This window comes from Corvus kubaryi, unplaced genomic scaffold (genome assembly GCF_017639235.1).
Source record: "Corvus kubaryi isolate FWS band 111438036 unplaced genomic scaffold, C.kubaryi_AGA036_p1.0 137, whole genome shotgun sequence".
In the NCBI taxonomy this organism is placed as follows: Eukaryota; Metazoa; Chordata; class Aves; order Passeriformes; family Corvidae; genus Corvus; species Corvus kubaryi.
In genome coordinates, this window is record NW_024580671.1 from 11,428,840 (window position 1) to 11,452,256 (window position 23,417).

At 35.1% G+C, this 23,417-nt stretch overlaps 1 long non-coding RNA gene across 1 annotated transcript; it reads left to right on the forward strand.

Moving 5' to 3' along the window:
• Positions 1-16,999: 16,999 nt before the first annotated feature.
• LOC121659449 lies at positions 17,000-22,873 on the forward strand. Its single transcript, XR_006014333.1, has 3 exons — positions 17,000-17,221; positions 20,031-20,196; positions 21,561-22,873. It is a non-coding gene; the product is annotated as an uncharacterized LOC121659449 (long non-coding RNA).
• Positions 22,874-23,417: the final 544 nt, after the last annotated feature.

The following is a 23,417-nucleotide window of genomic DNA, read 5'->3' on the forward strand; positions in this document are numbered from 1 at the left end:
TACATTTTGATTCCTTTCCTTTTCATCTGTGTCTACCCTTTTCTGGTTTCTCTGCTAATGAATACATTATAAGCAATAGGGCAAACTTAGACTTTCATGAAAAAAGATTAACCTGTGCACATTTTTGCTCTCTAAAATTAAAAGTTCTCTCTCCATACTTCTGATCCCTTTAGTTATTTGTAAATATTCTCAGGATGACTACTTGCCTTTGGACAAAGTCTAAAGTTACAGTAACTTCAGAACTCCCCTCTGAGATTTAATTTGTACTTTTTATTTTCTACTCATTAACACTGCTTATGTTAAATCATATGCTGATATGCCATTTCCTTCCTTTTGAGGTGTTCTTGCTTCCCCTCTTATAATTAACATTCATTAGAAATCAATGTTAAAAATGTCTACTTGTACAAAATAATTCGATATAACAAAAAATAAAAGGAATATTGAAATAAATTTTGCTTCTCTAACTGGTTCTATGATGACTTACACACATTGAGAATCTGACTCAAACATTTAAAAGGAAATCCACTGTGGATTAAAAGAGAGTAAACTTCACTGCAAAGGTTTTTATAATAGCCTTTGTTTCACAATGATGTTTCACTTGAAAGACTTTGATAACCAGCACTTTCTTCCAAACCTATTCTAACCCTTTCTTCAAGCTTACATGGTATTTCAGAAGTTTTGCATGGATTCTGCCTCTGAAAAGGTCAAGAGGGGAAATAGACTATGCAATTGGAGGACAACCTGTCATTACTGACCTTTTCAAGGAAGAAGAGAAGGAAACACTCTATAATGACAGAGCTGTTTCTTTCCTTAAAGTATCACATGCCTGGAATCCAGCATCCAGGCTGTCCAGGACTGTGGTGTGTGCATGTTAGGCAGGAGAGAGGGTAATGTTTTGGATCCACACTTCTGCTGATGTTTTTTTTAATTTTAACTGAAAAGCTAAATACTATTCAGTACATTAAATGTAAAGTTAATATACAATTTCTTGATTGGTTTTTGGTTTTTGTTTAATGTAAGAAAGAGACTATTTAGAACCCTTAAAATATAAATTAATGTAGAGAACAATTCCTTCCCTGGAAATATTGAAAAGAATATATCAATAAACCCTAAGAATGCAGAAATCCTAGAGTAAATCAAACACAAGAGTTACTATTTTATAAAATCTTATGACTTTTAAGGCAGTTGTAAGCCTGCTTATAACTTTTGAATGTGTGAAACTTTCAATATTGTATTGAAATACTAGATGAAATATTGCTTTGAAACAATTCATTGATGGAATCCCATGTAAAGAACTATCTGATGAGAGTCCATCTGGAGTTCCATGGCTTAGATAAAACTGACTCCATAAAGCACCAGTAGAATCAATACAGTAATTGGGTTTTGGCCTTTATGAAAACTTCAATTACATTCTTTTATCATTTGGATTTATTTTGCAGACAGTACTTTATTCTTGTCAAATTCAAATATGTTATATGAAAAAGTACTTTTGTTACATGAAAATCCCCTGTGACAGTTGCTGGGCAGCTGCTTGGATGTGGCTTAAACATTGTTTTGATATTTGAAAAACAAACTCAGTTACCATACATTGTTTTCCCAAAAAGAGATATGGTGCTCTTATGACTTCATAAATTGAAAGGGACACTGTCTATCTGAGGCATAGCAATAAATGTCAGATGTTGCTATTAAACAAAGGTTGCCTTGTATGGGTCTCATAAGATGATGAAGATGGCTACAGACAATCTCTGAGATTATTATTTTAAAGCAATTTTTGTCTACATTTTTCGTTAAATTTGTATTCTAAGCAGCCTTCTCCACTTTCCCATGTGTTCTTTTTTTGGGATCTTTAGAGTGAACAATGTTAGGATGTCTTATGTAGACTTCGACCATACATTTTTTCAGTATGTTCACCCATCAATTTATTTCATTGCTGGCAACGTTCAGTAACAGAAGCCAAATTCAGAGTTTACTGCTATGGTTTTTTATGCAAATCACTTGTTGAAGAAAGACAAAGCTTGGCAAGGTGTGTCTATTTTTCAAAGCATGAGGTTTGACTGTAGAGTTTGCACTATGCGGAGTGGTGCTTAGTGGTACGCCAGTGGTAGGTGGAGGGGCTATCTTGTGATATTCTCCTCAGCCTGTTGCTAAGTTAGAGCAGTATAATAGAAGCAGAAGGGCATTTTAAAATACAAACAGAATGAATTCTTAAATGTGCACAGAAGATGTGCTTGTAATATTATTCACATATTAAGTATGATCAGCCTGGAGAATATCTGGTTCCTTACAGACCAGTTGACATAGGACTGTCTAGCACATGTAGATGTAAGGCACAAGAGTCATCTGACATTGGGTATATAAAGTGCAAACCATTAAAATCTTAGTATGTGAACAGGACTAGAAGGTTGCCATTTCTGCTAGTGCTATTACTAGCACTACCCAGTGCTACAGTTAATAGTCACAAAAGTCTGTAGAAAACTAATGGTGAATTAAACCTTGAAGGTGTAATAGTGAAGGGAGAAATAAATGATGTCTATTTTTTGTCTTCACAGTGATTCAGACAATCTAAGGAACAATTTATAAATTAGTTTTTCCTGATTTCAATATGCATTGGTTAATAGTTTTTTTTCCATCTAAAATATGTCCTGGAAAGACAAAAAATGCCACCAGGCATACATATCTTTTTATTAAGGCTGAGCTGTCCTTGAGTAGCTTGAGTCCTCAGCTTCTAACTTGATACATTTACGACATTTACTATTGTTGCTTAAGGAAAAATAAAAAGAGCAACTTTATTTATAAACCCAAACTAACTTTATACAATTATTTTAGTTTGATTTCATTCATTATTTTAACACTCAAGTTTATTAAATAAATGTTTATTTTAGCTATTTCTCCATATCAGATGGCTTTAGTTCCTTAAAGAGCTGTCTTTTACTGCTCTCAGTGTGGAAGTTATGGTATGAGATATAAAATGCTATAAACTGATCATATCAAGGGAAATTTGTGACTGTTCTCCATTTTAGAGTTTTAGTGAGGACTAAACAAAAATCACAGAATGCAAATTTCTTATTAGCCTACTGGGTTCCTTATTGATGCAGATAGCAGTTTTAAGAGTATTTTAGTTCCATGCTGACAATTAGTTTGCTGCAGATACATAGAAATTTGACTCAGAATTCCAGAAAAATGGTAGCCTCTGTAATCTTATATGTTAGAGATGAAATGGAGCAAATTTAGTGTTATTTCTTGGACATATCTGGACTGTAAGGTATTTGAATAAGAATTTTTTTTATTCTTTCTGCTGCATTTGTGATGCATCCTTTATTTTCATTCTTCATTTTTGTCTTGCCTTTCTATGTTGTAGACTCTGTGGGGGAAAGTGTACTTATGATTTTATATGTTACTTAATATCATGAAGATGCTGTATGAGGATAAGTGACAAATAATAGAATCTGCTGTCAGCATTCAACAAGATGAAGGTTTTAAGATATAAACACGTAAGAAAAAAAAAGAATCACTATTAAAGGCAACATTTCTTTTACCCTTGTAGGTATAATATCCGAAACAACACCACATGCACTTCATTGTTTCAAGTTTTCTGTCTGACTTACAGGATTCATCTGTGTCATGTACATTATCAGAATGTCTGATATTTTTGTGATAAGGATTTATAATGCCAGTTTAGATTCACTTTTTATTGCAAATTCTCTAAAATTAAAGTTATATTTACATTTTACTACAAATGGTAAAGTAGGTGAATAGAGTGACATGAGCAAATGTTCATCTTTTTCATCTGTGATTTAAAAGGTATGGAAAAAATATTTCATAAAAGGACCAATAGTTATGCCTTCATTCAAATTGTCTAAAGCATAAAAAGAGAAAGTTAGATGTGTCTCTCACCTTATGGTTTCTACTGATAATATTTAGAAAACACTAGATCAATCAAAAGACTTGACATTCAAGTATATGATGAACTGTTATGGAGACAAGCATTTTGTTGTCAAAGCCTTGCAGTATTATGTTTTGATCAATTAATGCCAGTAACAGATATCTTTCTATAGATAAGATGTGAAACACTAAACCATTCTTTTTTACTTATCCCATTTAAAATTTGAAATTTTTTATAAGTAATGAGCTGGATAAAGTTCCAGTACAGATAAAGATTTAAAAAAAGTATTATAGATAACATCAGAATAAAAATGGGTAAACCAAAAATATTTCTAATTTAATCCCAGGTGATTACTGGCTAGCTGTCACCTTGGGAAGGCCTGGAGTTCCTTATACCAGATCTGTCACTAAACTTGTAAGAAAATAGGGTACATTGTGTGTCCTATTATTCTGTGTGCTAAATGTGACAACTTTGATCCACAATTTTGCAATTAACTATTTTTAACTATTTCTGAAACAGCTTTTTTTTTTTTTCACCAAAGTCCTTTTTTTTCTCAGACTATCAAACCCCTGTGCATAAATTTTAAGGCTGGGAATATAGCCAGACTTCAGGCAGATCATTCCAGTGCAGTTCAATATGAAATTGCCATAGCAAATAATACAGCCTCAAGCCTTTAGTTTCCCTAATTGGGCCATATGAGATGATAATGCCCTTTTTGTCAGGGCTTATTATTTCAAAGTGTGAATATAAGGGGAAAGTCATCAGGATTCATTTTGATTTTATTTAATTTGTCTTGAGTGTTGTCAGAGAGCACTGAATAATTCAGTTTTAGATCCTCAGGGAACAGACCTTACCATCTACATAAGCAAAAAGTAATTTTTCAGATACTTATGATATTAGGTATTAAAAACTCTGGGAAATAAATGTGAATATTAAGATGTTTGGAATTTATAAATCACTGATTTATATAAGTAGTGTAATGAACATTGCCTTATATTTCTAGGTAGTCACAAGTAACTGTTTAAAGTAAAAATAGAGCTTTTAAGAATTCACCATCTAATTTTAACTATAAAATATTTAGATGAACATTATATATATATTTCCTAAATGAATTAATGAGAATCTATATTTCATCAATGAATACTATGTGGATATGTAGCAATTGTTCTCTTAACCCTTTAAAATAACAATATAAGTAACCTCACATGTCAATTTGTTCATCAGACTGTATGTCTAATAAATACAAACCTACTGTATATTTGCTGTAGTCTTTTTGGACACAAAGTTAGCATATGTAAGTGTATGCATTCCCTAAAGTCTGATTTTTGTTGTGTCCTGCGAATTCTTGTCAATGTTGGCAGTGCCATTGGCACAGGGGAACTCCGATCAGGTGTGCTTTAGGGATGTAGATACCTCACAGTGTTCTTGATGCAGCTCTTGCCAACATGTGATGCTCATCAGGAGCAACATACTCGGCAAACTCTATTGGTGAATGCAAAACAGATAGAGATTATTTTTTGGAAGCATATTGCACCTTAGTAAAAACTACCATGCCTTTTTCGATAATTACAATATTGTCACAAAGTTTCACAACAATACATTTTATTTTGAGATCTGTTGAAACTCAAATGTTTTCTAACAGTGTCAGCCTGTCTGTATAATAGCAATGAAGGATTTTTTGTCTTTGTTTTTGCAAAGAAAGGAGTTCTTTCCTTCAACTGTTTTCTTATAAAAAGTATTTTAATCTATGTGAAAATAAAGTGCCAGGAGATGGTGTAAGATAATCATCGAGTCATGGACTACGTATCAACTGATCAGAGAATATAGAGAAAAGGCACAGCAGGAATGGAGAGGAACAGAGTGACAGAATGCTGATATAAAGAGTCCTCCTGATGCTGCAGGGTGGGAAAATGAATATAATAGAGCTACACTCCAACATTTTAATAAACCAGCTAAAGCTGAGTGCTGCACAGCCATTTTGTCATTCAGTCCACGAGAAATAAACCAGTAAATACAGCAAAGTAATCCAGTGAGAACTTCAGTGATGAGGAACCATTCCTGGATTCCATAAAGCAGTTGTCACAGTAGAAGAGGTGAAGATCACTATACTGTCAGTGGAGTGTGGATAATGGTTGCCAAAATCCAGTGTTGGTAGTGACAGTGGATATGCAGCAGAGTTCAAAAGTAGAGTTCTGAATTTCAGGCTAAAGGAGATAAAATTCAAAAGTGACAGGAAACCTGTTATGATGCCTAACATTTCCTACTTTTTAATCAAGCAGGAGTGTTGGTAGTTGAGAGAATGATGTTTCTCCAAGCAATATCATTCTGCTTGAAAGAAGATGTACTGGAGCTGGAGGTCGCTTGTCATGTAGTTAGAAATGGGTTCTGAGCCAGAGAAAGGAGGTATGAGAAGCTGGGAAGGTATGAGACCAAACATTAAGGAATTGTTATCAAATAGCAGATGGTCTTATGACATAATTTCAGACCGCAATCTTGGATTTCTATATTTCTCATTCTGCAGAGAAAATATAAATTGACATGCCAAAACAGCAATTTTTGTAACAGTGAATAAACTGTGAGAAGGAAGGCCTGCAGCATTCCTTTTCTTCAAAGGAGACGGATGTGTGCAAATATTGATGTGTTTAACAATTCAATACATAATAAGGCTATAAGGAGTCCTTTAAACATTAGCCTGAGCTCCTGTGACAGTGATAAAATTATATCAGGCTTGAATATAAAATTTAATTCAAATAATTAAGTCTTCCATCCTCCATTAAGCAAAGAAAGAAAAAAAAAATTCCAAAATGAGAACAGGAACAATCAAGTCACAGTCAAAAGCTGGAGCTTCTGCAACAGCAAGTGATTTATTAGGGGATTTAAGGATTTTTTTGCAAGGAAGGGGGTAAAAGGCAAATTTAAAAATTAGACTCTTTTTTTCAATTAAAAAAAATAAATCTCTAGTCTAAAGGGACATTGAAGAAAGTGGTTATTGTGTTACTTAAGTCTTTAAATTAAATTAAGTAATATTTTAAAATATAAGTATTAAATGCAAAGTGTTCTTGCATCAAAAAGAGCTTCAGGGTGTATACGAAGGGATGCTCTTCTACAGGAGCAATGAGCACTGCAACTGGTATAGGTCTCCCAGCAAGCCCTGATAGAAAGTCCTCCTCAAACTGCTGCTGTTATAACCCAGGCTCCCCAACTCTGGCACTTAGGCTGGCACAAGAACATGAGGACTCAGGAGCAAATGGCTGCAGTTTTGCTAATATGACAATATCCATCCTGTAACTCTGTGTGTGTGACTGTACCCACTTTCACAAGATAGTGCGTTCCCCTGGAGATATTATCACTGCTTCTGACTTATGCTGGACTTATGGCTGCCATCACTGCCTGGTCAATACCGTGGCTAAGCTTTCCTTTTCCCTACTACTGGAAAGACTTGGAGGGCCATGATTTTCTAAAAAAAATAAATTTATATTATCACTATTAATAATAAGACTATTTTATAGGGCTATTAACTACCATGACACTATGCACATTTGTTTTCCTGCCCAAGTAAAAATATCTTGAAATGAATATTAACAGGAAAAAAGCCGAGGAGATAATGGCTAGGTGCTCTGTCCTTACCAAGTGGGGAAGTTGAAAAGAGAACAATTAGTCAAGATAGCATAGAGAGGGTTTGGGTTTATATTTCGCGTGCCTTATTTTTATCATACTTAACAGTGGGATTCTACCAATAGAATACCATAAGGAAGGATCTTAGTGTCCATTTCAAATTGTAGAAAATGGTAAAAGCGATGGTGTGATGTGTTTGAAATGTGCTTTGAGGGAAGGAAAAGGGAGAGTGTTTTGTCCAACCAGTTGCATTACAGTCTGTCATCTACCAGCCTGGGAGCCTTGGCCCATGGTACTGGCAGCTGTACCACTGATGATGGGCATTCAGAGATAGAAGGGGCATCAACATTTATGGTGGTTATTTTTCAGGCAGTATGAAGATGTATCATTTACAAGTGTTATAGAAAATCTTTCTTTGTGCTATGAAAATACTGACCATATTAATATAATTGTATTCTACAAAACCATAGAAGACTGTTATGCTTGTGGAAACACACAAACTTGCTGATGACTGGTGCGTTCTGGGAATGTCTGCAGTCACTAATAACTTTTTAATCATGATTCAGTATTTTTAACTAAGAATTTAATACTAGAGCTACTTTTGTCCTTGTGAACAGGGTGAAATTTTATCAATTTATGATTAAATTGTTTCCATTCATAGCAGAAAAACAAAAAGCACTGAAAACTATGGAATAATTTCAAATCTAGTGAGATATATAATTAATAATTGTGATTTACTGAAGATGCTACAGTTGTTTCATCCCTCTCCTCCCTAATCTAGTCTCTAGAACCCACGTGTGTACATCCTTAGGAAAACTTCTGGCATGAATATAGAGGGGTTGAATTTGAATATGAAAAATATCCCTCATTGTGTGGATGACAAATTTCATTCCAGTTAAAGTTCAAACACTGAATGTTTCCTCACCCCTTCTTTGTTAATTACCTGGCAAACTTCAAATAGCTCCTGGTTTAGAGAGACAATCTCTTATTCACCTCTTAAACTTTACACATAGTAAGGCATTTGATGAAGCCTGCATAAACAAAATAACATTATTTTAACGGTATTTATTTGCTAATTCTAGAATATTCCCAAAATGAAAGAACTGACTTGTGCTCTAATGATCTAAATGTTCTGTATCCCTCCCTTTACTACTGCAACAAACCAGAGGTAGTGTATCAAATGTTCATTACTGCCTATATATCTAAATTAATTTGAAGATATCTTTAATACGAAGCTGCGAATGAAAATATGCTTAGATAACTTTATGTTCATGTAAGGCTCACAAATATCACAAAGTGGCAGTTTTTGAGTATAATATGGGAAACATCAGATTTTCCACTTTGTTCAAGTAGATATGCCAATATTCTAAGAGGCACTGATCAGCCTTTGTTAGCCACCATTTTCATACTTAGAGATAGTGACCGTTGATCATTCTACCATCATCTTTAGAGGCCCATGAAGGAGAGTGAATGTGGATGTCAAAGTGGCAGCTGTTTAGACTACAGAGTTGCAACAGGAGGAAGCTATATTTTAAAGCACCACCTTTTATATCCCTTGGAACAGCAGTATGTGCAACTATTACAATGATTTAACATCCATGCAAGCCTTTCCTGCAGTCGCTGCATAACACAGTTTCTGTCCATGAATTATGAACATTAAAAATCAATTTTCTCCTAGGCTAGCTGTTGTTTCCTGTTTGAATATATTCTTGCTATATTTCCCTGAAATAGATATGTCTTGACTTGAAAACTTCCCAAAGCTTTAGCAGAAATTTAGCACACTGTTAAAGACATTAATATGTTTTTGGAACAAATGTACTAGATTTCTGAAAATTATACAAAAGAAGAATGTCAGAACTCACCTTCAAGACAACTAATATAGAGTATTTTAAAGGGAAATCATGCTTAAGTACAACCACAGGATTTCTTTCTTAATTATACAATGGTTCATTCAAATAATTAAATATGCGCCTCTTGGGAAGCACATAGGAGGTCAATAGAAGATCACATTCTTTTGTGTGTAATCATGATTATATTTTTTGAGTATGCCTAAGGAAATAATTTTATCACTTATTTATTCTAAATATTCGATACATGAAAATGACTATGTACTTCTGACTCACTAAAAAAGAAAACCTCTATGTGATGGAAAGTTTTCTAATATGTCCCTCTTCTGTCTCTAGTGAAATGTGAAATGATCTACTTGCATGATATCAGAATACCACTAGGACACTTTTTCTATGTGTCTGTGCACACCTGGGTGAATACACACATATATTGGTGTTAAAGAGAACAGACATGAAAAACCCTCACTTCCAGTCTTCCACCTATTTGCTCTACAGAGGTCTACCCCAATCAATTTTAGTTTCCCCGTATGACAATGTATGTCATTGTTTTAAGCTTATCTCCCTTCACCATACCCTCTCTTCCCATCCTACCCTGATGGAATGGGGAGAGGAATCAAAGTTGAGATAAGAACAGTTTAATGATTGAAAATAAAGTAAAATACAATAATAATGGCAAATTATAAAACGATGAAAATGAAAAGGGAAAAACCCAGTGATGCTCAATGCAATTGCTCACCACCCACTGACCAATGCCAGACCTGCCTTCCTGAACCCAGATCAGCTGCCCTTTGTGGGTAACTCTCCCCAGTTTATATACTGAGTATGACCTTCTATGGTGTGGAATAACCCTTTGGTCAGTTCGGGTCACCTGCCCCAGCTGTGCTCTCTCCCAATTTCCTTTGTGTACCTCCTCACTGGCAGAGCATGAGACAAGAAAAAAGTTCTTGATTTAGGATAAACACAACTTAGCAAAAAATCAAAACATCAGTGTGTTATCAATTCCATTCTTATTTTGAATCCAAAACACAGCACTGTAACAGCTCTGAGAAGAAATTACTGAGTCTGAGAGTTCAGGTGTTCCCATTTGGGTTTCTCTGCACAGGTATTGCCTCAGGATCCTCCAATTAGTGAGGTAATTAAATATATTTATTCTTTGCATTTCAGCTGTGGTTTTGTGGCTTTTCTGGCTGCCTGCATCGACTCAAACATCCTTACAAGTATTTATATACTTGCTAATCATTTCCGTACTTGCTGGAGTAAATAGTACAAGCCTCTGAAAGGAGAAGATGAATTCAATTTTTCTCAAAGGAAGAAAAGTTTGAGGTTTTAAAACCTGAGGGAATAAGAGATATTTTCTTAACCACTGAGTTTCTTGGACAGAGCAGAGTATAAAACCCATGCTTCTTGTAAGTACAAAACACATGTTTCTAGCTTCTTAAAATATTTGGTATACAAAATTGTGAGTTTAATCCTGGGTCAGATAGAAATTCGAGTATCATGGAAAGTCAAGTACGGCAGCTTGGGCTGTGTATTAACTTTATTAAGAAAATAAAGAAATTTTAGAAGATGTCTTAGTTTCAAATTTTATCTTTTCCACTACTTCTAGGCCTATCTGTCCTTTTTGGATTTGAAACAAGATGGAGATATCATACATGCATTCTATTAGGAAGGAACTTTAAATTTCTTTCGTGCTCATAATGCCTTGGTGTACATTTGCAGAAGCATCTTTAGGTTTGAGGAAATGTAGTATTTCTATTTTGTGGTCTATTCACTGAAGCTTCTCAACTTGCCTTTTAAAAACATGAATGTACATAGCCTATTTCAGCAAATTTAAGGTAAAGCGGGTTGGATTTTTTCATTATTATTTTTAATTTGTTGTTTGCTTTTGCTAAGAGAACATTATTAGGGACAAAAATGATGGTTCAAAAGCTGGTCCTGAGCCTCTCTTCTGGTTGTATCAACAACCAAATTATTTCATTTTTTGACTTAATGAAATTTATATCCTAAAGTGACAGCAAACTGGCCATGGCTGCAGTCTGCTATTGCATATAGTTTCCTGTGAAGTCTATTTCAGTGCCATAATCTCCTGACCATCCTCACCTGGCTTGGTATTAAAAAGTTTGAGTCCTTTGTCGTCATTCTCCTTCCTAAAAAGGCTCTTCTAATGAAGGCTGTGTCTGCAGCTATCTCTTCTCAGTGGTGGGCTCATTCTCTCTTGCTGCATAAGCAAAAAATGAGAACAAGTTTTCTCTATTCAACTTTGGTGATTTCTCTTTTCTTTTTTATTGCCGGGAGAGTGGAAAGGAAACAATGCAGCACAAAAAAAGGGAAACGACATCATGAGATGCACTTGGCAAAGCATCACTCATCCCCAGCTGCTGTGTACAATTGTACTAAAGATGCTATCAGTTTCATAAAAAAAATTATAGACATTTTTCCTTGTTGCTGGCTGAAACTCACTTATGGGGAAAGTAACTGAAAGAAACTAACAATAGCAGCTATTTAGCACAGGGAGAAGCTTTGTAGGGGACAGAGTTTTGGCACACAGGACACCTCACCATCAGTCATCTGGAAAATTGTTTCCGGTTGATATTAGGCTTTATCCCAGTTGGGGTTTTGTTGGTTTTTTGGGGTGTGGTTGGGGTTTTTTTTGGTTTTGGTTGGTCAGTTGGTTGGTTGGTTGGTTTGGATAGGGTTTTTTTCTTTTTTTCATTAGATGCACTCTTATGCTGCAGGGTTCTCTTTGGAGTGTTTAAAATGTAAAATTTTTATATAGAGAGAAACTTATGCATTTCCCTTTCTGAATTTGCATGGGTTTCATAACCAAAATTTTTGTAATCTTATGATTCTTTGAGTGCATGTGATGACAGATTTACCAGGACATATATGAAAGCTTTGGTACATATGTACTTGGAAATGGCTCTTTGAGATATGGGAAATTGCAAGCATAAGAAAGGAATGGGGTTCAGTCATTTTTCTTTGATTGCTTTTACTTGTTTCTTTCTCACTAGGTCCTTCTAATTGAGAAGTACATTTAGGAGTGAGAATTTAAGAGGACTAGAAACGAACATTCATTTTGTTTAAGCAAAATGAGCAAGCTGATTTTGTTAAGCTTTACAGATGATTGTGTCATTTGTGACACCACACAGTGATTTCAAATGGAATCATATTTTTAAACACTGCTGGTTTGGATTCTCTGCAACTCTCTTTCTCTTTGGAGACAGAAATATAAACAGTTTAAACAAAGGAATTCTTAAGGAAAAAATTTTGTTTATATCAGTTTTGCTTTAGGAAGCAGTTTCATGTGACGACCTTCTTATTGCATTAAATTCTGTGAAGTTTTGAAAGCTTTTTAGACCACAATTAAAAAAACATGTTTGGATAATTAATCTCTGTATATTATTTTGACTGGATTCATGAGACTACACAGCAGATTTGGCGCACTAAAAGTTGCTTTTCACTCTAGAAACACAACATGTGCCAGCTTGACTGGGACAGTTTATTGTAAACCTCTTTCAGTAGTGAGCTTAAAAGATTCACTGTGTCCTAAAGCATATGCAGCATGATACCCTTGAGTGTTTCATACTATTGTGAGGAATGTAAATGTTATATTCATTCCAGCATATATTACTCTTTTTTACTGATACCACTTGTTCTCCACCTCTCGTCTATATATTCTTATTTTTTTCTTGTTATCACAGGAAGTTAACACTAACAAGAAACATAGTCTATGCTTAGGAAAGCTTTAGAAGAATCAGCTACAGTAGCAATGTACAAGAAAGCTCAGGGTTAGAAAATGCCTTCACCTTACTAACATAAAAATAAATTTTAAAAAAGACTGAGTAAATATTTTTTTCATTAATTAACTGAATTATGATTATGAAATCAGGCTCATATTTCCTCTTGGACAATTTAGTGAAAAGGGGGGAATTCTCATAACCTGAATCTGAAGTTGAATGTTCTCTGTGCTGGAATCACACACTTCAGCCACTTTGTGCTGAAGACATACTTTTGCCATTGCACAGAAAACTCCTCTGTCTTTCTTACCATAGGGAAGTACCTTCTCAGCTGGAGCAATACAGATCTTTATATATTTTTGTGCTCAGCAAAATCTGGACAGAGATATATTATTAAGTGCAAAGCTGTTGGGTCTTGACCCTGACCTGAACATAAATGTTTTGCTACTATATAGCATCACCACTTCCTCATGGTACAACTGGGATTAATTAAGTGGATCACTCATATTTCTTAAGAGGGGACAATCACCTTCTTATGCAGGGGAGACTGTGAACCTTTACTCACTCTGATGTACTCTGATGAGAACTTTCTAACATTATTGACTTCTGTGAATTGCAGAGGTGAAGGTTTTTGGGTCCAGCATTTAAGATGTGTGAATTGCTTTTGATTTCACTTCTGACAGTTGGAACTGAGATCCCAGATATTATAGAGAGAATGTTTTATGATTGGCCTTTATTCTTTTGTCGTCAGTATAAGTGGTACTTATAAGGAGAAGCATATATTCTTTATTTTACCATAAAATATCCTTGACAGGCAATTATAACATGTATGCAGAAAAGAAGGACCAAGTTTATGAAGAAGAATAATTTATATACTTGGAGCCAAACTTACAATTAGTATAAATATTGAACCGTAACTACAGTCAGAATTACAGAATAACAGGTAAATTCACAAGTCTTTGGCAGCTTTTACATGAAAACCTTTCTCTATAGGTTTATAAGCAACCTGGTGTGGAAATCTTAACTTTAGCTTCCTTTAAGCTTTTTTGATAAATGTAAAAAAGATTTTGAATTTCCATCTTTATGACTTAAATTCTGGAATTGTTTATGAAAACAGCTTCCAATATTTTTACTTTAGATTCTTCTGTGAAGCTTCAATTGAACTACTTTCTTAGTGGAAAAAAACAGTGACACCATTGCCTTTTTTTCCCAGATGTTAATTACCTAAAATGTCTAGATTTGTGCATTTTATAATGTAAGCAATTGTTTCCGGTGTTTCAGAGGGATATTTCTAAGAATATGTTCCATAATGTAGGAGCTGTACCCATTTTCTTCAGGGAAATATTTCCATGGTACTATGCACTGTGGTGCAAGGAAACATTTCAGAATGAATTTCCTTGGCTTACTGGTGGTAGTTACTTGAAAAGTACCTTGGGTATGATGTATGTTCCCTTACCAGAGATATTTTTATTGAGAGCTTTACAGAAGAAATTTTCTGAAACTGAGGTAAGTCTGCCAAAAATAACACAATAAAAGCTAAATATTTTTGGGTGGATTCTGCTCAAAAGTCTCAAGAGGATTTGATAACTGATTTACCAGCAACAGCAAACTTCCTTAGAATCTAGTGACTAGCTGGCATCTGGCTGACAAATGCAAGTATTAAGAAATCCTCTGCAGATTATCTGTGGAAAAGACTTGTAACCTAGATGCATAACAAGACTATTTAGCAGAGACTGGAAAGAGATTAAAAATTATTTTAAATATCCAACCTGAATCTCCCCTTGTAAAAATTGAGGCCATTTCGCCTTGTTCTACTGCTAGTTGCCTGGGAGAAGAAACTGACCCCCACCTTGCCACAATCTCCAGTCAGTTGTAGAGAGCAAGAAGATCTCTCCTGAGCCTTCATTTCTCCAGACTATACCTCCCCAGCACCCTCACGAGCTCCTCATCAGACTTGTGCTCCAGACTCTAATTCATGCGGGCTGGCTGCCATACCCGAGTGCTGAGGGTCTGTGCCATGTGCTACAGAGGCCTGTTGTGATGGACTGAGGGTAGTCCAGCAGGGGTGGACACAGGACCAGGGCACCCATCCTGGACTTGGGGCTGGTGCTGGTGGTGGCAGGAGCCCCAGATCCCCAGCCACTCCACAGGGCTGCATGAATGGGGTGGGAAAGTGGCAGATCTCAGACCATGGTGGGGTAGGAAGGAGAAGATATATAGCAGGACCTGGTGTAGTAGCATAATGGCCAGGGCAGGGTAATGGGCAACTGTCCTATCTATAGTTTCAAAAATGCAGTAATTTGTACCCAGTGCACTTATAAAAAGAAATTTCTGCACATTTTTATGCTCATATGCTGGTGCTATACAAAAAACTTGTGTCTCCACACTAGATTTTCACAAATAAAATTTTAATCTTATTTCCTATCTGGTATTGAGTAGGACATCACCTTTAAACCAAATCCTTGGTTTAAGACAGAAAGTCTGAAAAATTTAGAGAATTTTGATGGCTGAAGTAATCTATCATGTTTGAGTCAGTTCTTTAAAGTTGAAAGAATGAGTGCAGAATAGTTACTTGTTCCTGGTCCTCAGAAAAACAGATATTGACCATGGTTTTCTGCCATTGAATTTGATCAGGATGTTAGAAGAAATTTAACTGTATTACAATTGCACATGTAGAGAATGGTTAAACCATAAAAATGTGACACTGTCCTCTCAAATCACTTCAAAGTACTCTTCAGATCCACTTATCCAGAAGTCTTCAGTGCTTGATTTTCAATACAATAGTTTCATTATAGATGACAGACTTCCCTTGCAATAGTTCTAGGTAAAAAGTCAATCTCTACTGGTGTTCTGCTTTGCCATATATAGGATATTAAGTTCATTTTCAGTTGAGCATCAAAGGAAGCGTGTCTGTACATACACTGATTTATAGTTACTGTAAAGATTGAGGTTCTAGATGAATCATCACATAAATTAAATTGCAGCATGTATCTCAGACCAGAGTTATCTCACCTTACTCTACATGTGCTGTTAGCATTTCACTTTGTACTTTGCCGGGAGCTACATTTGCCATGTAATCCTGAGCTCTTCTCTCAGCTATGTCAGAGGCTCTTTATGTGTAATAGAACTGTATCTAAAATTATATTTACAAGTGTATATTATGCAGCCTGATTCACAAGTACAGACATACTCCGGTAGTTATCATTCGCCCTCCATTTTCCCCCTTTTCCTCCAAATCTAATGGATCCTGTTCCCTGTTAATAAGTAAATTGATGGAATTACAACATTGCAAGAAACAAATATGTTCACAGAATGTTGAATGCATTGTTTTCATGCCACCATAAAGCTTATTATTTCTCATATCTATTATTTTGTTTTATGAGAGAAGGGTCAATTTTAAAGACTCCCTGAAGAAAAGTAAATAAATATTACTGGAGAACTGGTCGTTAATCCTTTTGAAAGTGCAAACTCCTTTTGCAGTTACTTAGATGATAGAAATATTTTGAGCTGTTCTCATTTTAACTTGAATAAATGAGTAGCCTTAGAGGAATCAGTAAGTAAAAATACTTCTTTGAAGACTGAACCATACTACCATAAAATATACATGTTCAGCCAAATAATTTTAAATAAATAAATAAATAAATGAGAGCAATAATAAATAGCAATAACAATATTAATAAATAAAATAGTAGTAAGCATTTTGCATTCCCTTATCACTAAATTCTCCAATCCTTCTCTTCATTTCTCTGGTTTATCCAAAATTACCTTAGGCAAAGAAAGAAGTAGTGTTATTTATTTTCTCAAGGGAAGGATAAAGTTTGACATCACTTATCTCCTTAAGAACTCACACTGTTATGCTTCAGTGTTATACAGATACAGTGGGTTTATGCAGTACAGATAATGAGAATATTCTATGATATGTGACCCTTTGACATGCATGTTCATAATATTCTCTACAGGAAGGATAATTTTAGCCTTTTCTCTCTTCCAGAGAGTTTGTACCTGGATAGAAATTATGGCATGGCCCATCATCCAGTACATCAAGATGAGTGATTGAGGGGTAAATGCACAGAAGTGTTGTGATGTCGGACTGCAATGTGCTTTTCTGCAAAAAGTACCTGCAGGGTGCCTTAAAGGAGGTATTTCTCTGAATGGGGAATTCACAAAATAGTGCAACCTGAAGAGAAATCCATAAATGCTGGTCAATGGGAAGTGAAAGGGGGAATTTACTGCGGACAATATATTCCAGTAGGTGGGATGGTAAAAAATTCATGGTTTTCTGTGTATTTCTGTGACTAAGCTACTTAATGTTATAGTTAGGGATTAGAGAATTGAATCTCTTGCAGAGATGTATGGCGGGATATGAATATCTTAATGGCAACCCACAACTTCTCCATCAAGATATGCATCCAGACAAGCAGGAGTCCCCTTCAAGTTTTGTTCCATGAATAATGTCTACATGATCTAACAGTGAGTTGTAGATTAAAACTACAGGAGATTTTGACTTGCCAAACTGTTATCCTGCTCACTTTCTAATATGCAGAAAAACACTGGAGCGATTTAAGTTTGCTATTGAAAAATGCAAGACAGTTTCATAAGAAGTGTATATGTATTTTCTATTTATGGATCCAGAAGAAAACACAAGAATTAATGTAAAGTGCTTTCTATGTTGTAAGAAAAGCTACAGAATCTGGAATGGCAGATGTAATCACTAAGACAAAAGAATCCTAATGACATTGTAGAGATGCCTGAGAGGAATCTTTTCTCTAAAGGGAAAGTCCTAGCAGAGAGATACAATGAACCACTACATAAAATAATACAGAGGTGGAAAAATTATGTAAGGCAGTAAAATGTCAAAACAAAGAGATAGGAAAAAGAATAAAGAAATAAATATACCGTAATTAAACTTTGCTATTCACAAGCCCCATTTTGTTCTATAAAAAAAGTGGTGAAATAAATTTAAAAAGTGCACAGTGGAATCAGGAGAAAATTGACCACAAGCTGAATCTTTAAAGGAAGGAAGTGAAGGAATGAGGGAACTAAGTAACTATAGTGACTTCATTGCAGCTAGATGTCTGAGTCTTAGATTAAGGAAATGGAATAATATACTGCATATCAGCAAAATAATATCACAGTAATACTGCTGGATGTCTGAAAGAAAATATTTGCAATGTGAGTGAAGGGGACGCAAAAATCCCTGATATGACTAAAAAGCATTTCTAGGTCAAAAAAGCCCTTTTGTGCTAGGGGCAATACAAGTGAAAAGAAACCATGAATGCAGTATCTAGCACACAATGTAAATGAATATGTAGGTAATTTGGTATTGGGCTTAGAGACTTTAGACGCTAAAGCACACTGAAGTAGAAGTATAGTAAAGAAAACTAGCAATGGTATTAAATAATATTAGTTATGATTCTAATGTTGAAAAAATAGCGGTAATCCAGGTGCAAAGCTCCTGTATAGAGTTTTTTTTTTTTGTGATAGCAAAGTCTATGCATGAGCAAACATTTAATAATAAGTAGGAAATTGACGAAATGCCAGAAATTAAGTATCAGCGAGATGCAGAATAAAAAGGGAGAGTGCTGCTGAAGTTCCAAGTACGAGGACAAGTATTCTTTCTCCTTTATCATTTAGACCTGGGTATTTGCTAGTTACTATCAGGAATACTGGGCAAATTAAAGAACTATTCAACAATAGTCAAAGTAATAAAACATAAATGGAGACCATGAGAGAGGGCACATGTTTACTAAAGGAGAAATGCTCAATTTCTTACACATAACTTGAGTAAACAGTTTCACTGTAAAAAGATGTTTGGAACTATTGCTAGAAACAAAATCTCCTCAGCTGGACAGTAGAGGTTGACACTTATGGAAGAAAGACCTCAGGCCAAAAATTACTTTTCTGTTCTCCTGTAAAAGCACATTCAGAGTTGTGGATTGTAAATAATAGTTCCTTCCTCCTTTGTTTGTATTATGCAAGAAATCTTTGGTACTGTTGACAAAGTAATAATAACATGAGGCACAGTGGGGGTTCTCACTGAAAAGCAATGTGGGTTCTCTTGCAAAGCAACATGAAGTAATGAAAAGCCCACAAGAGGATTTCTTCAAACAGAATTAGTAATGAGACAGTAATAAAGTACGTTTCTCAGGTTTTTATTCACAGTTATGTCACAACATAGCTTGCTTTTCTACTTGAAAGATATCATAAAGCTTTCTGGGTCATTCAAAAATCACAGTGACAGGGACAAGGGTGGCTAGTATAAACATGAGTCTGGCTTCACTCCCATTTCAATTACTTTTTAAAAAAAATTAAATAAAACCCATAAAATTAACAGTAAAGAAACAGAAAATTAATCCAGGGATATCTTGGGCATCCCAGTAGCTGTCTGGTCCTCTAGGAAAGCAGAAGACACAGTTTCAGCCCACTGCTCCAAACAGGGTCAATCCAAAAGATTTGAAGTGGCCTCATCTCTCACCTGTATGAGTACCCAGCTATAGAACAGCTTGCTTTGTTGGAGCACAGTTAAAAAGGAGCTGGAGAAAGGACAGCTATGCAGTTATGGGGTCATACAGGCAAGACAGCTGAGGACTGCATTTGATTTCAGAGCCGAAATCCCTTTGATGACTCTGATCTTCGCAAGTGATCTTGTCTTTTTCTCATCTCCTCTGTGGTCTACTGGCTGATGCTACAGCAGCATTATTGACCTAACATTTCAGCTGCTGTAGGACAGATAGCTGCTTCTGGTGTCTATGGCTAAACACTTAGCCAGGCTGAGCCATATATCTCCTGATGAGCTAAAACAGCACTTCAGTGCATAGGTTCCTCCTATTTCTCTTATCCCTATCAGCAAACTTGCTGTCTGTTATGTCTTCCTACGGAATTATGGTGTTGGTTTTCAATATAGGTGAATAAACATGCATTTTACTCTTCTCCATTTTACCTCAACAGAAGCAGACAATCTTCTTTAAAATTAGACAAGGGTCTTGCAGAAGGTTAATTTTGAAATGCCATGGGAATACAGGAAGATTGTGTATGACTGAGTGCTTGTTATGCAGAAAGCTTCACAGGAACTGGTAAAGACAGCAAACAAAACAGAGTGAAAGAAACTGGATTGGTGAGTACAAAGGCTGATGGTTCTCTTCCTACACTAATGAAAAAAAAAAAATAGATAAAAAGCTAATGGATTGCCCAAATGGATTGACTCTAATTTACAGCATGAAAATATATAACCTCAAATACATCCTGGGAGTAGCTCTGAAGATGCTATTTATCCTTTTAAAAATTTGGCGGAATTTGTTCGTCACTGGTGTATTGGTACTTGAGTTGAGAGCACTACAATAGGGCCTCTATCATCCCAGCTCAGAATTTTTTCTGTATTCTTGTGCATGTTGTCCAGTGCAAAATAAATGATCCTTTAATAGGGATTTTGACTCTCCCTTTGAAAGGATGTCTTCTGTTTACTAGTCTGGACATTTTGGTATTTTTTATGGTATTTAGCCCAGATTTTCTACATTCAGTGTCATTTGAAAGTCTAGGATAACTCAGGGACATTAACATTCACATCAGTCTTAGAAATCCTACAGTTTTAAAATTCCCCCAAATTAATATCCAGTAGATAAGAGGAGAGGCAGAGGAAGAGAAAGGAAAATATTTGTGATTATCAGTTATCTGTAGTCTCAGAGAGTTGATGATGGCAGATTCCTTTGAAATGCTGCTGAGAAGTAGCAGTCATTCCCTTTTTTGCCATCTTTTGGCTGCAACCCTCTGGATCAGCAAATATCATCTGAGGTTGCAAATTCTACTTTATGCCTTTACAGAAAAGCATGTGCCATAAGCCAGGAAATAAAATGTAATACTGTAGGGATTACAAGATCTAAGGATGAGAATACATTTACTTTCACAAGAGTATTAATATTCTGGAGCATAGTGAGAGATCTATGCACTTAGAATAAAATCCTGATCTAAGGAAAAGCAATAGCATACTTTAAGGTAGGTTATTGAAGCCTCTTTTTTCCTTAAGACAGTCCTTTTAATCTGTTTTCTTTTTGCTCAGTGCTGCTAGGATTTTCAAACATGAAATCAAGAGGCTGGAAGTGTCTTGTCATGCTGTCACACATCAATAAATAAGCGTCAAAATATGAGTGTAATTTTACTTCAAATAGTGGTTAATTTCTTTAAAGTGCTTAAATATTTTTCTCATTAGTCTTAGTGATAAAAATAGTACGAAAATTTGTCTATATAGTTTATGAACTATATATATTATATAATAGAACTTCTTAATTTGCATTCCTTTCTTGGGTAATAAGTCATGTTCAGGATAGGCAAGCCATCATTTGTGTTTATGATTCGAAATACATGCCTGAGAAATGTACTTTAAATTGGTATGTGATCCCATTCTAGTTTGAATTTTTTCATGATAGATGATTTCTTTTTCCTCAGTGTTTCACAGCAATATTACATTTGTTCATTTTATGCCAGGTGCTCATGATAGAAGCAAGCAGTGAAGTTCAGATCCTCTCGGGAATATTTCTGGAAGAATTGAACTGTGGCTTTTGCCTTCAACTATGATGCAATATCTATTCCAGGGAAGTTAAAATTCCCCTACCCACTTCTACACGTGCTCACCAGTACTCAGTATTCAGTCACAGAAGAACTTTAATAGAAAAGGAGAAGGGAAAAAATCCAAATAGGTACCTAAGCCACTAATATTAAATAGATTTGCAATTTTGTGGTGCAATTGGATGCTAGTAGAATGGGGCCTGGCTGTGGCTTACAGAAAAGAACTCTTCCAAAGCAGATAGCATAAAACTTTCCTCACATATCTCTGACAGTAAAAATCAGGCCAAATTTCCTGTACTCTCAACATTGGAAGACTTGAGACCAACCTTAAGTAAGGACTGGCAGACATGTTTAGGTGTTTGGTCACCCAGACAAGTGGAAAATGCTCAAATACTATTTCTAAATTTCCTGGTTGAAGTGCTGTGTATTCCTGTGCATCATGTCAAGTCATTTTGTGGCACATTGTCTAACAGAATGTGACTGATGCTATGCCTCAGAAACAGAAGTAATTGACAGTGCGTAATCTAATTCATGAAAACATGACCTTCAGAAGATGTACTTTGAGATATATGGCATGTAATATTCTCATATATCCTTCCCCTTAATTTCTGTTCACCTGACTGCAGACTTTTCTTAGTGGCTTGTCCCTCATGACAATGTATTTGGTGTCATTCCTTTTCAGAAATATCTTTTAATTTCCACAGTCTTTGAACCAGGATTTCCATATTTTTCCATCTTGTAATAACTTGAACAGGTTATGTTGAGTATTTCAAAAATTTGGAAGTGGAATTCTTAATTTTTTCTTTGGAATTATGAAAGTTTAGATGTGATAAATTAGACTCATGTAACAATTAAGATATGAATGTGTACTCTGCATACAGTTTTCTTTCATGCATACTTGTAAGCTGTTATATCTTTAAAGAGTTCCCTAAAAATCTCAATGAGTGTGGTAAATCAATTCATAAACTGTAAAAGCTTTCTAATGATTTTGCTTCAAATGGAAACTAAATGAAAAGAGTCTTGGTTAATATATTTGATTCAACTGTATTATCCTTATCTATTATCCTTTCAATATTTTTTAATCTGGAAAACATAGGTTAAACTATGTTCTGTCACTTAACATAAAATTGTCAATAGGTATGTTATTCATAAAATGAGATAATAAGCACACAAATACTTAATTCATCCTGTTTCCTTTAGTTTAATCTTTGATAGAAGCTGATCAGTGCAACTTATTGGTCACAAGTTATTTATTCATGATTTTAGAACTATGAATAATAAAATTCAAAATTATAGAAAAAAAATTTATGAAATAATGACAAAAGTTATTAATATATATTTTGGACTTTAGTAGAAGCTTTTTAATCTGAACATCAGATAGTGTCAAGAAACTGATTGTTTTCTATGGTGACAGCATGTTACTTTGACAGTTGCACTGAAATACTTCATTCGAGCACTAAGGGAAATGTAGTGGCTTTGTTGATCTTCCTATGAGAGAATTATTTTGCTGCATTGCTATAATCTGGTATTGTACATTAGAAATAAGCCTTATGAAACATCACCCTGAAGGTCAAAAATAATTCTGTTATGAATTTAAAACAAGTGTTTGAAGGGAGGAAAAGAGGTTTGCAAACATACAGCTCTGTCTCCTGCAAATCCCATGGAGATTCTCAACTGCTGACTCCTTATCTTAACATGTAACATAATAACCAATTACTGTCAATGTGATCAGACCCATCAGACTCCTATTGCATTAACCTTATGAACTGGTTCAAG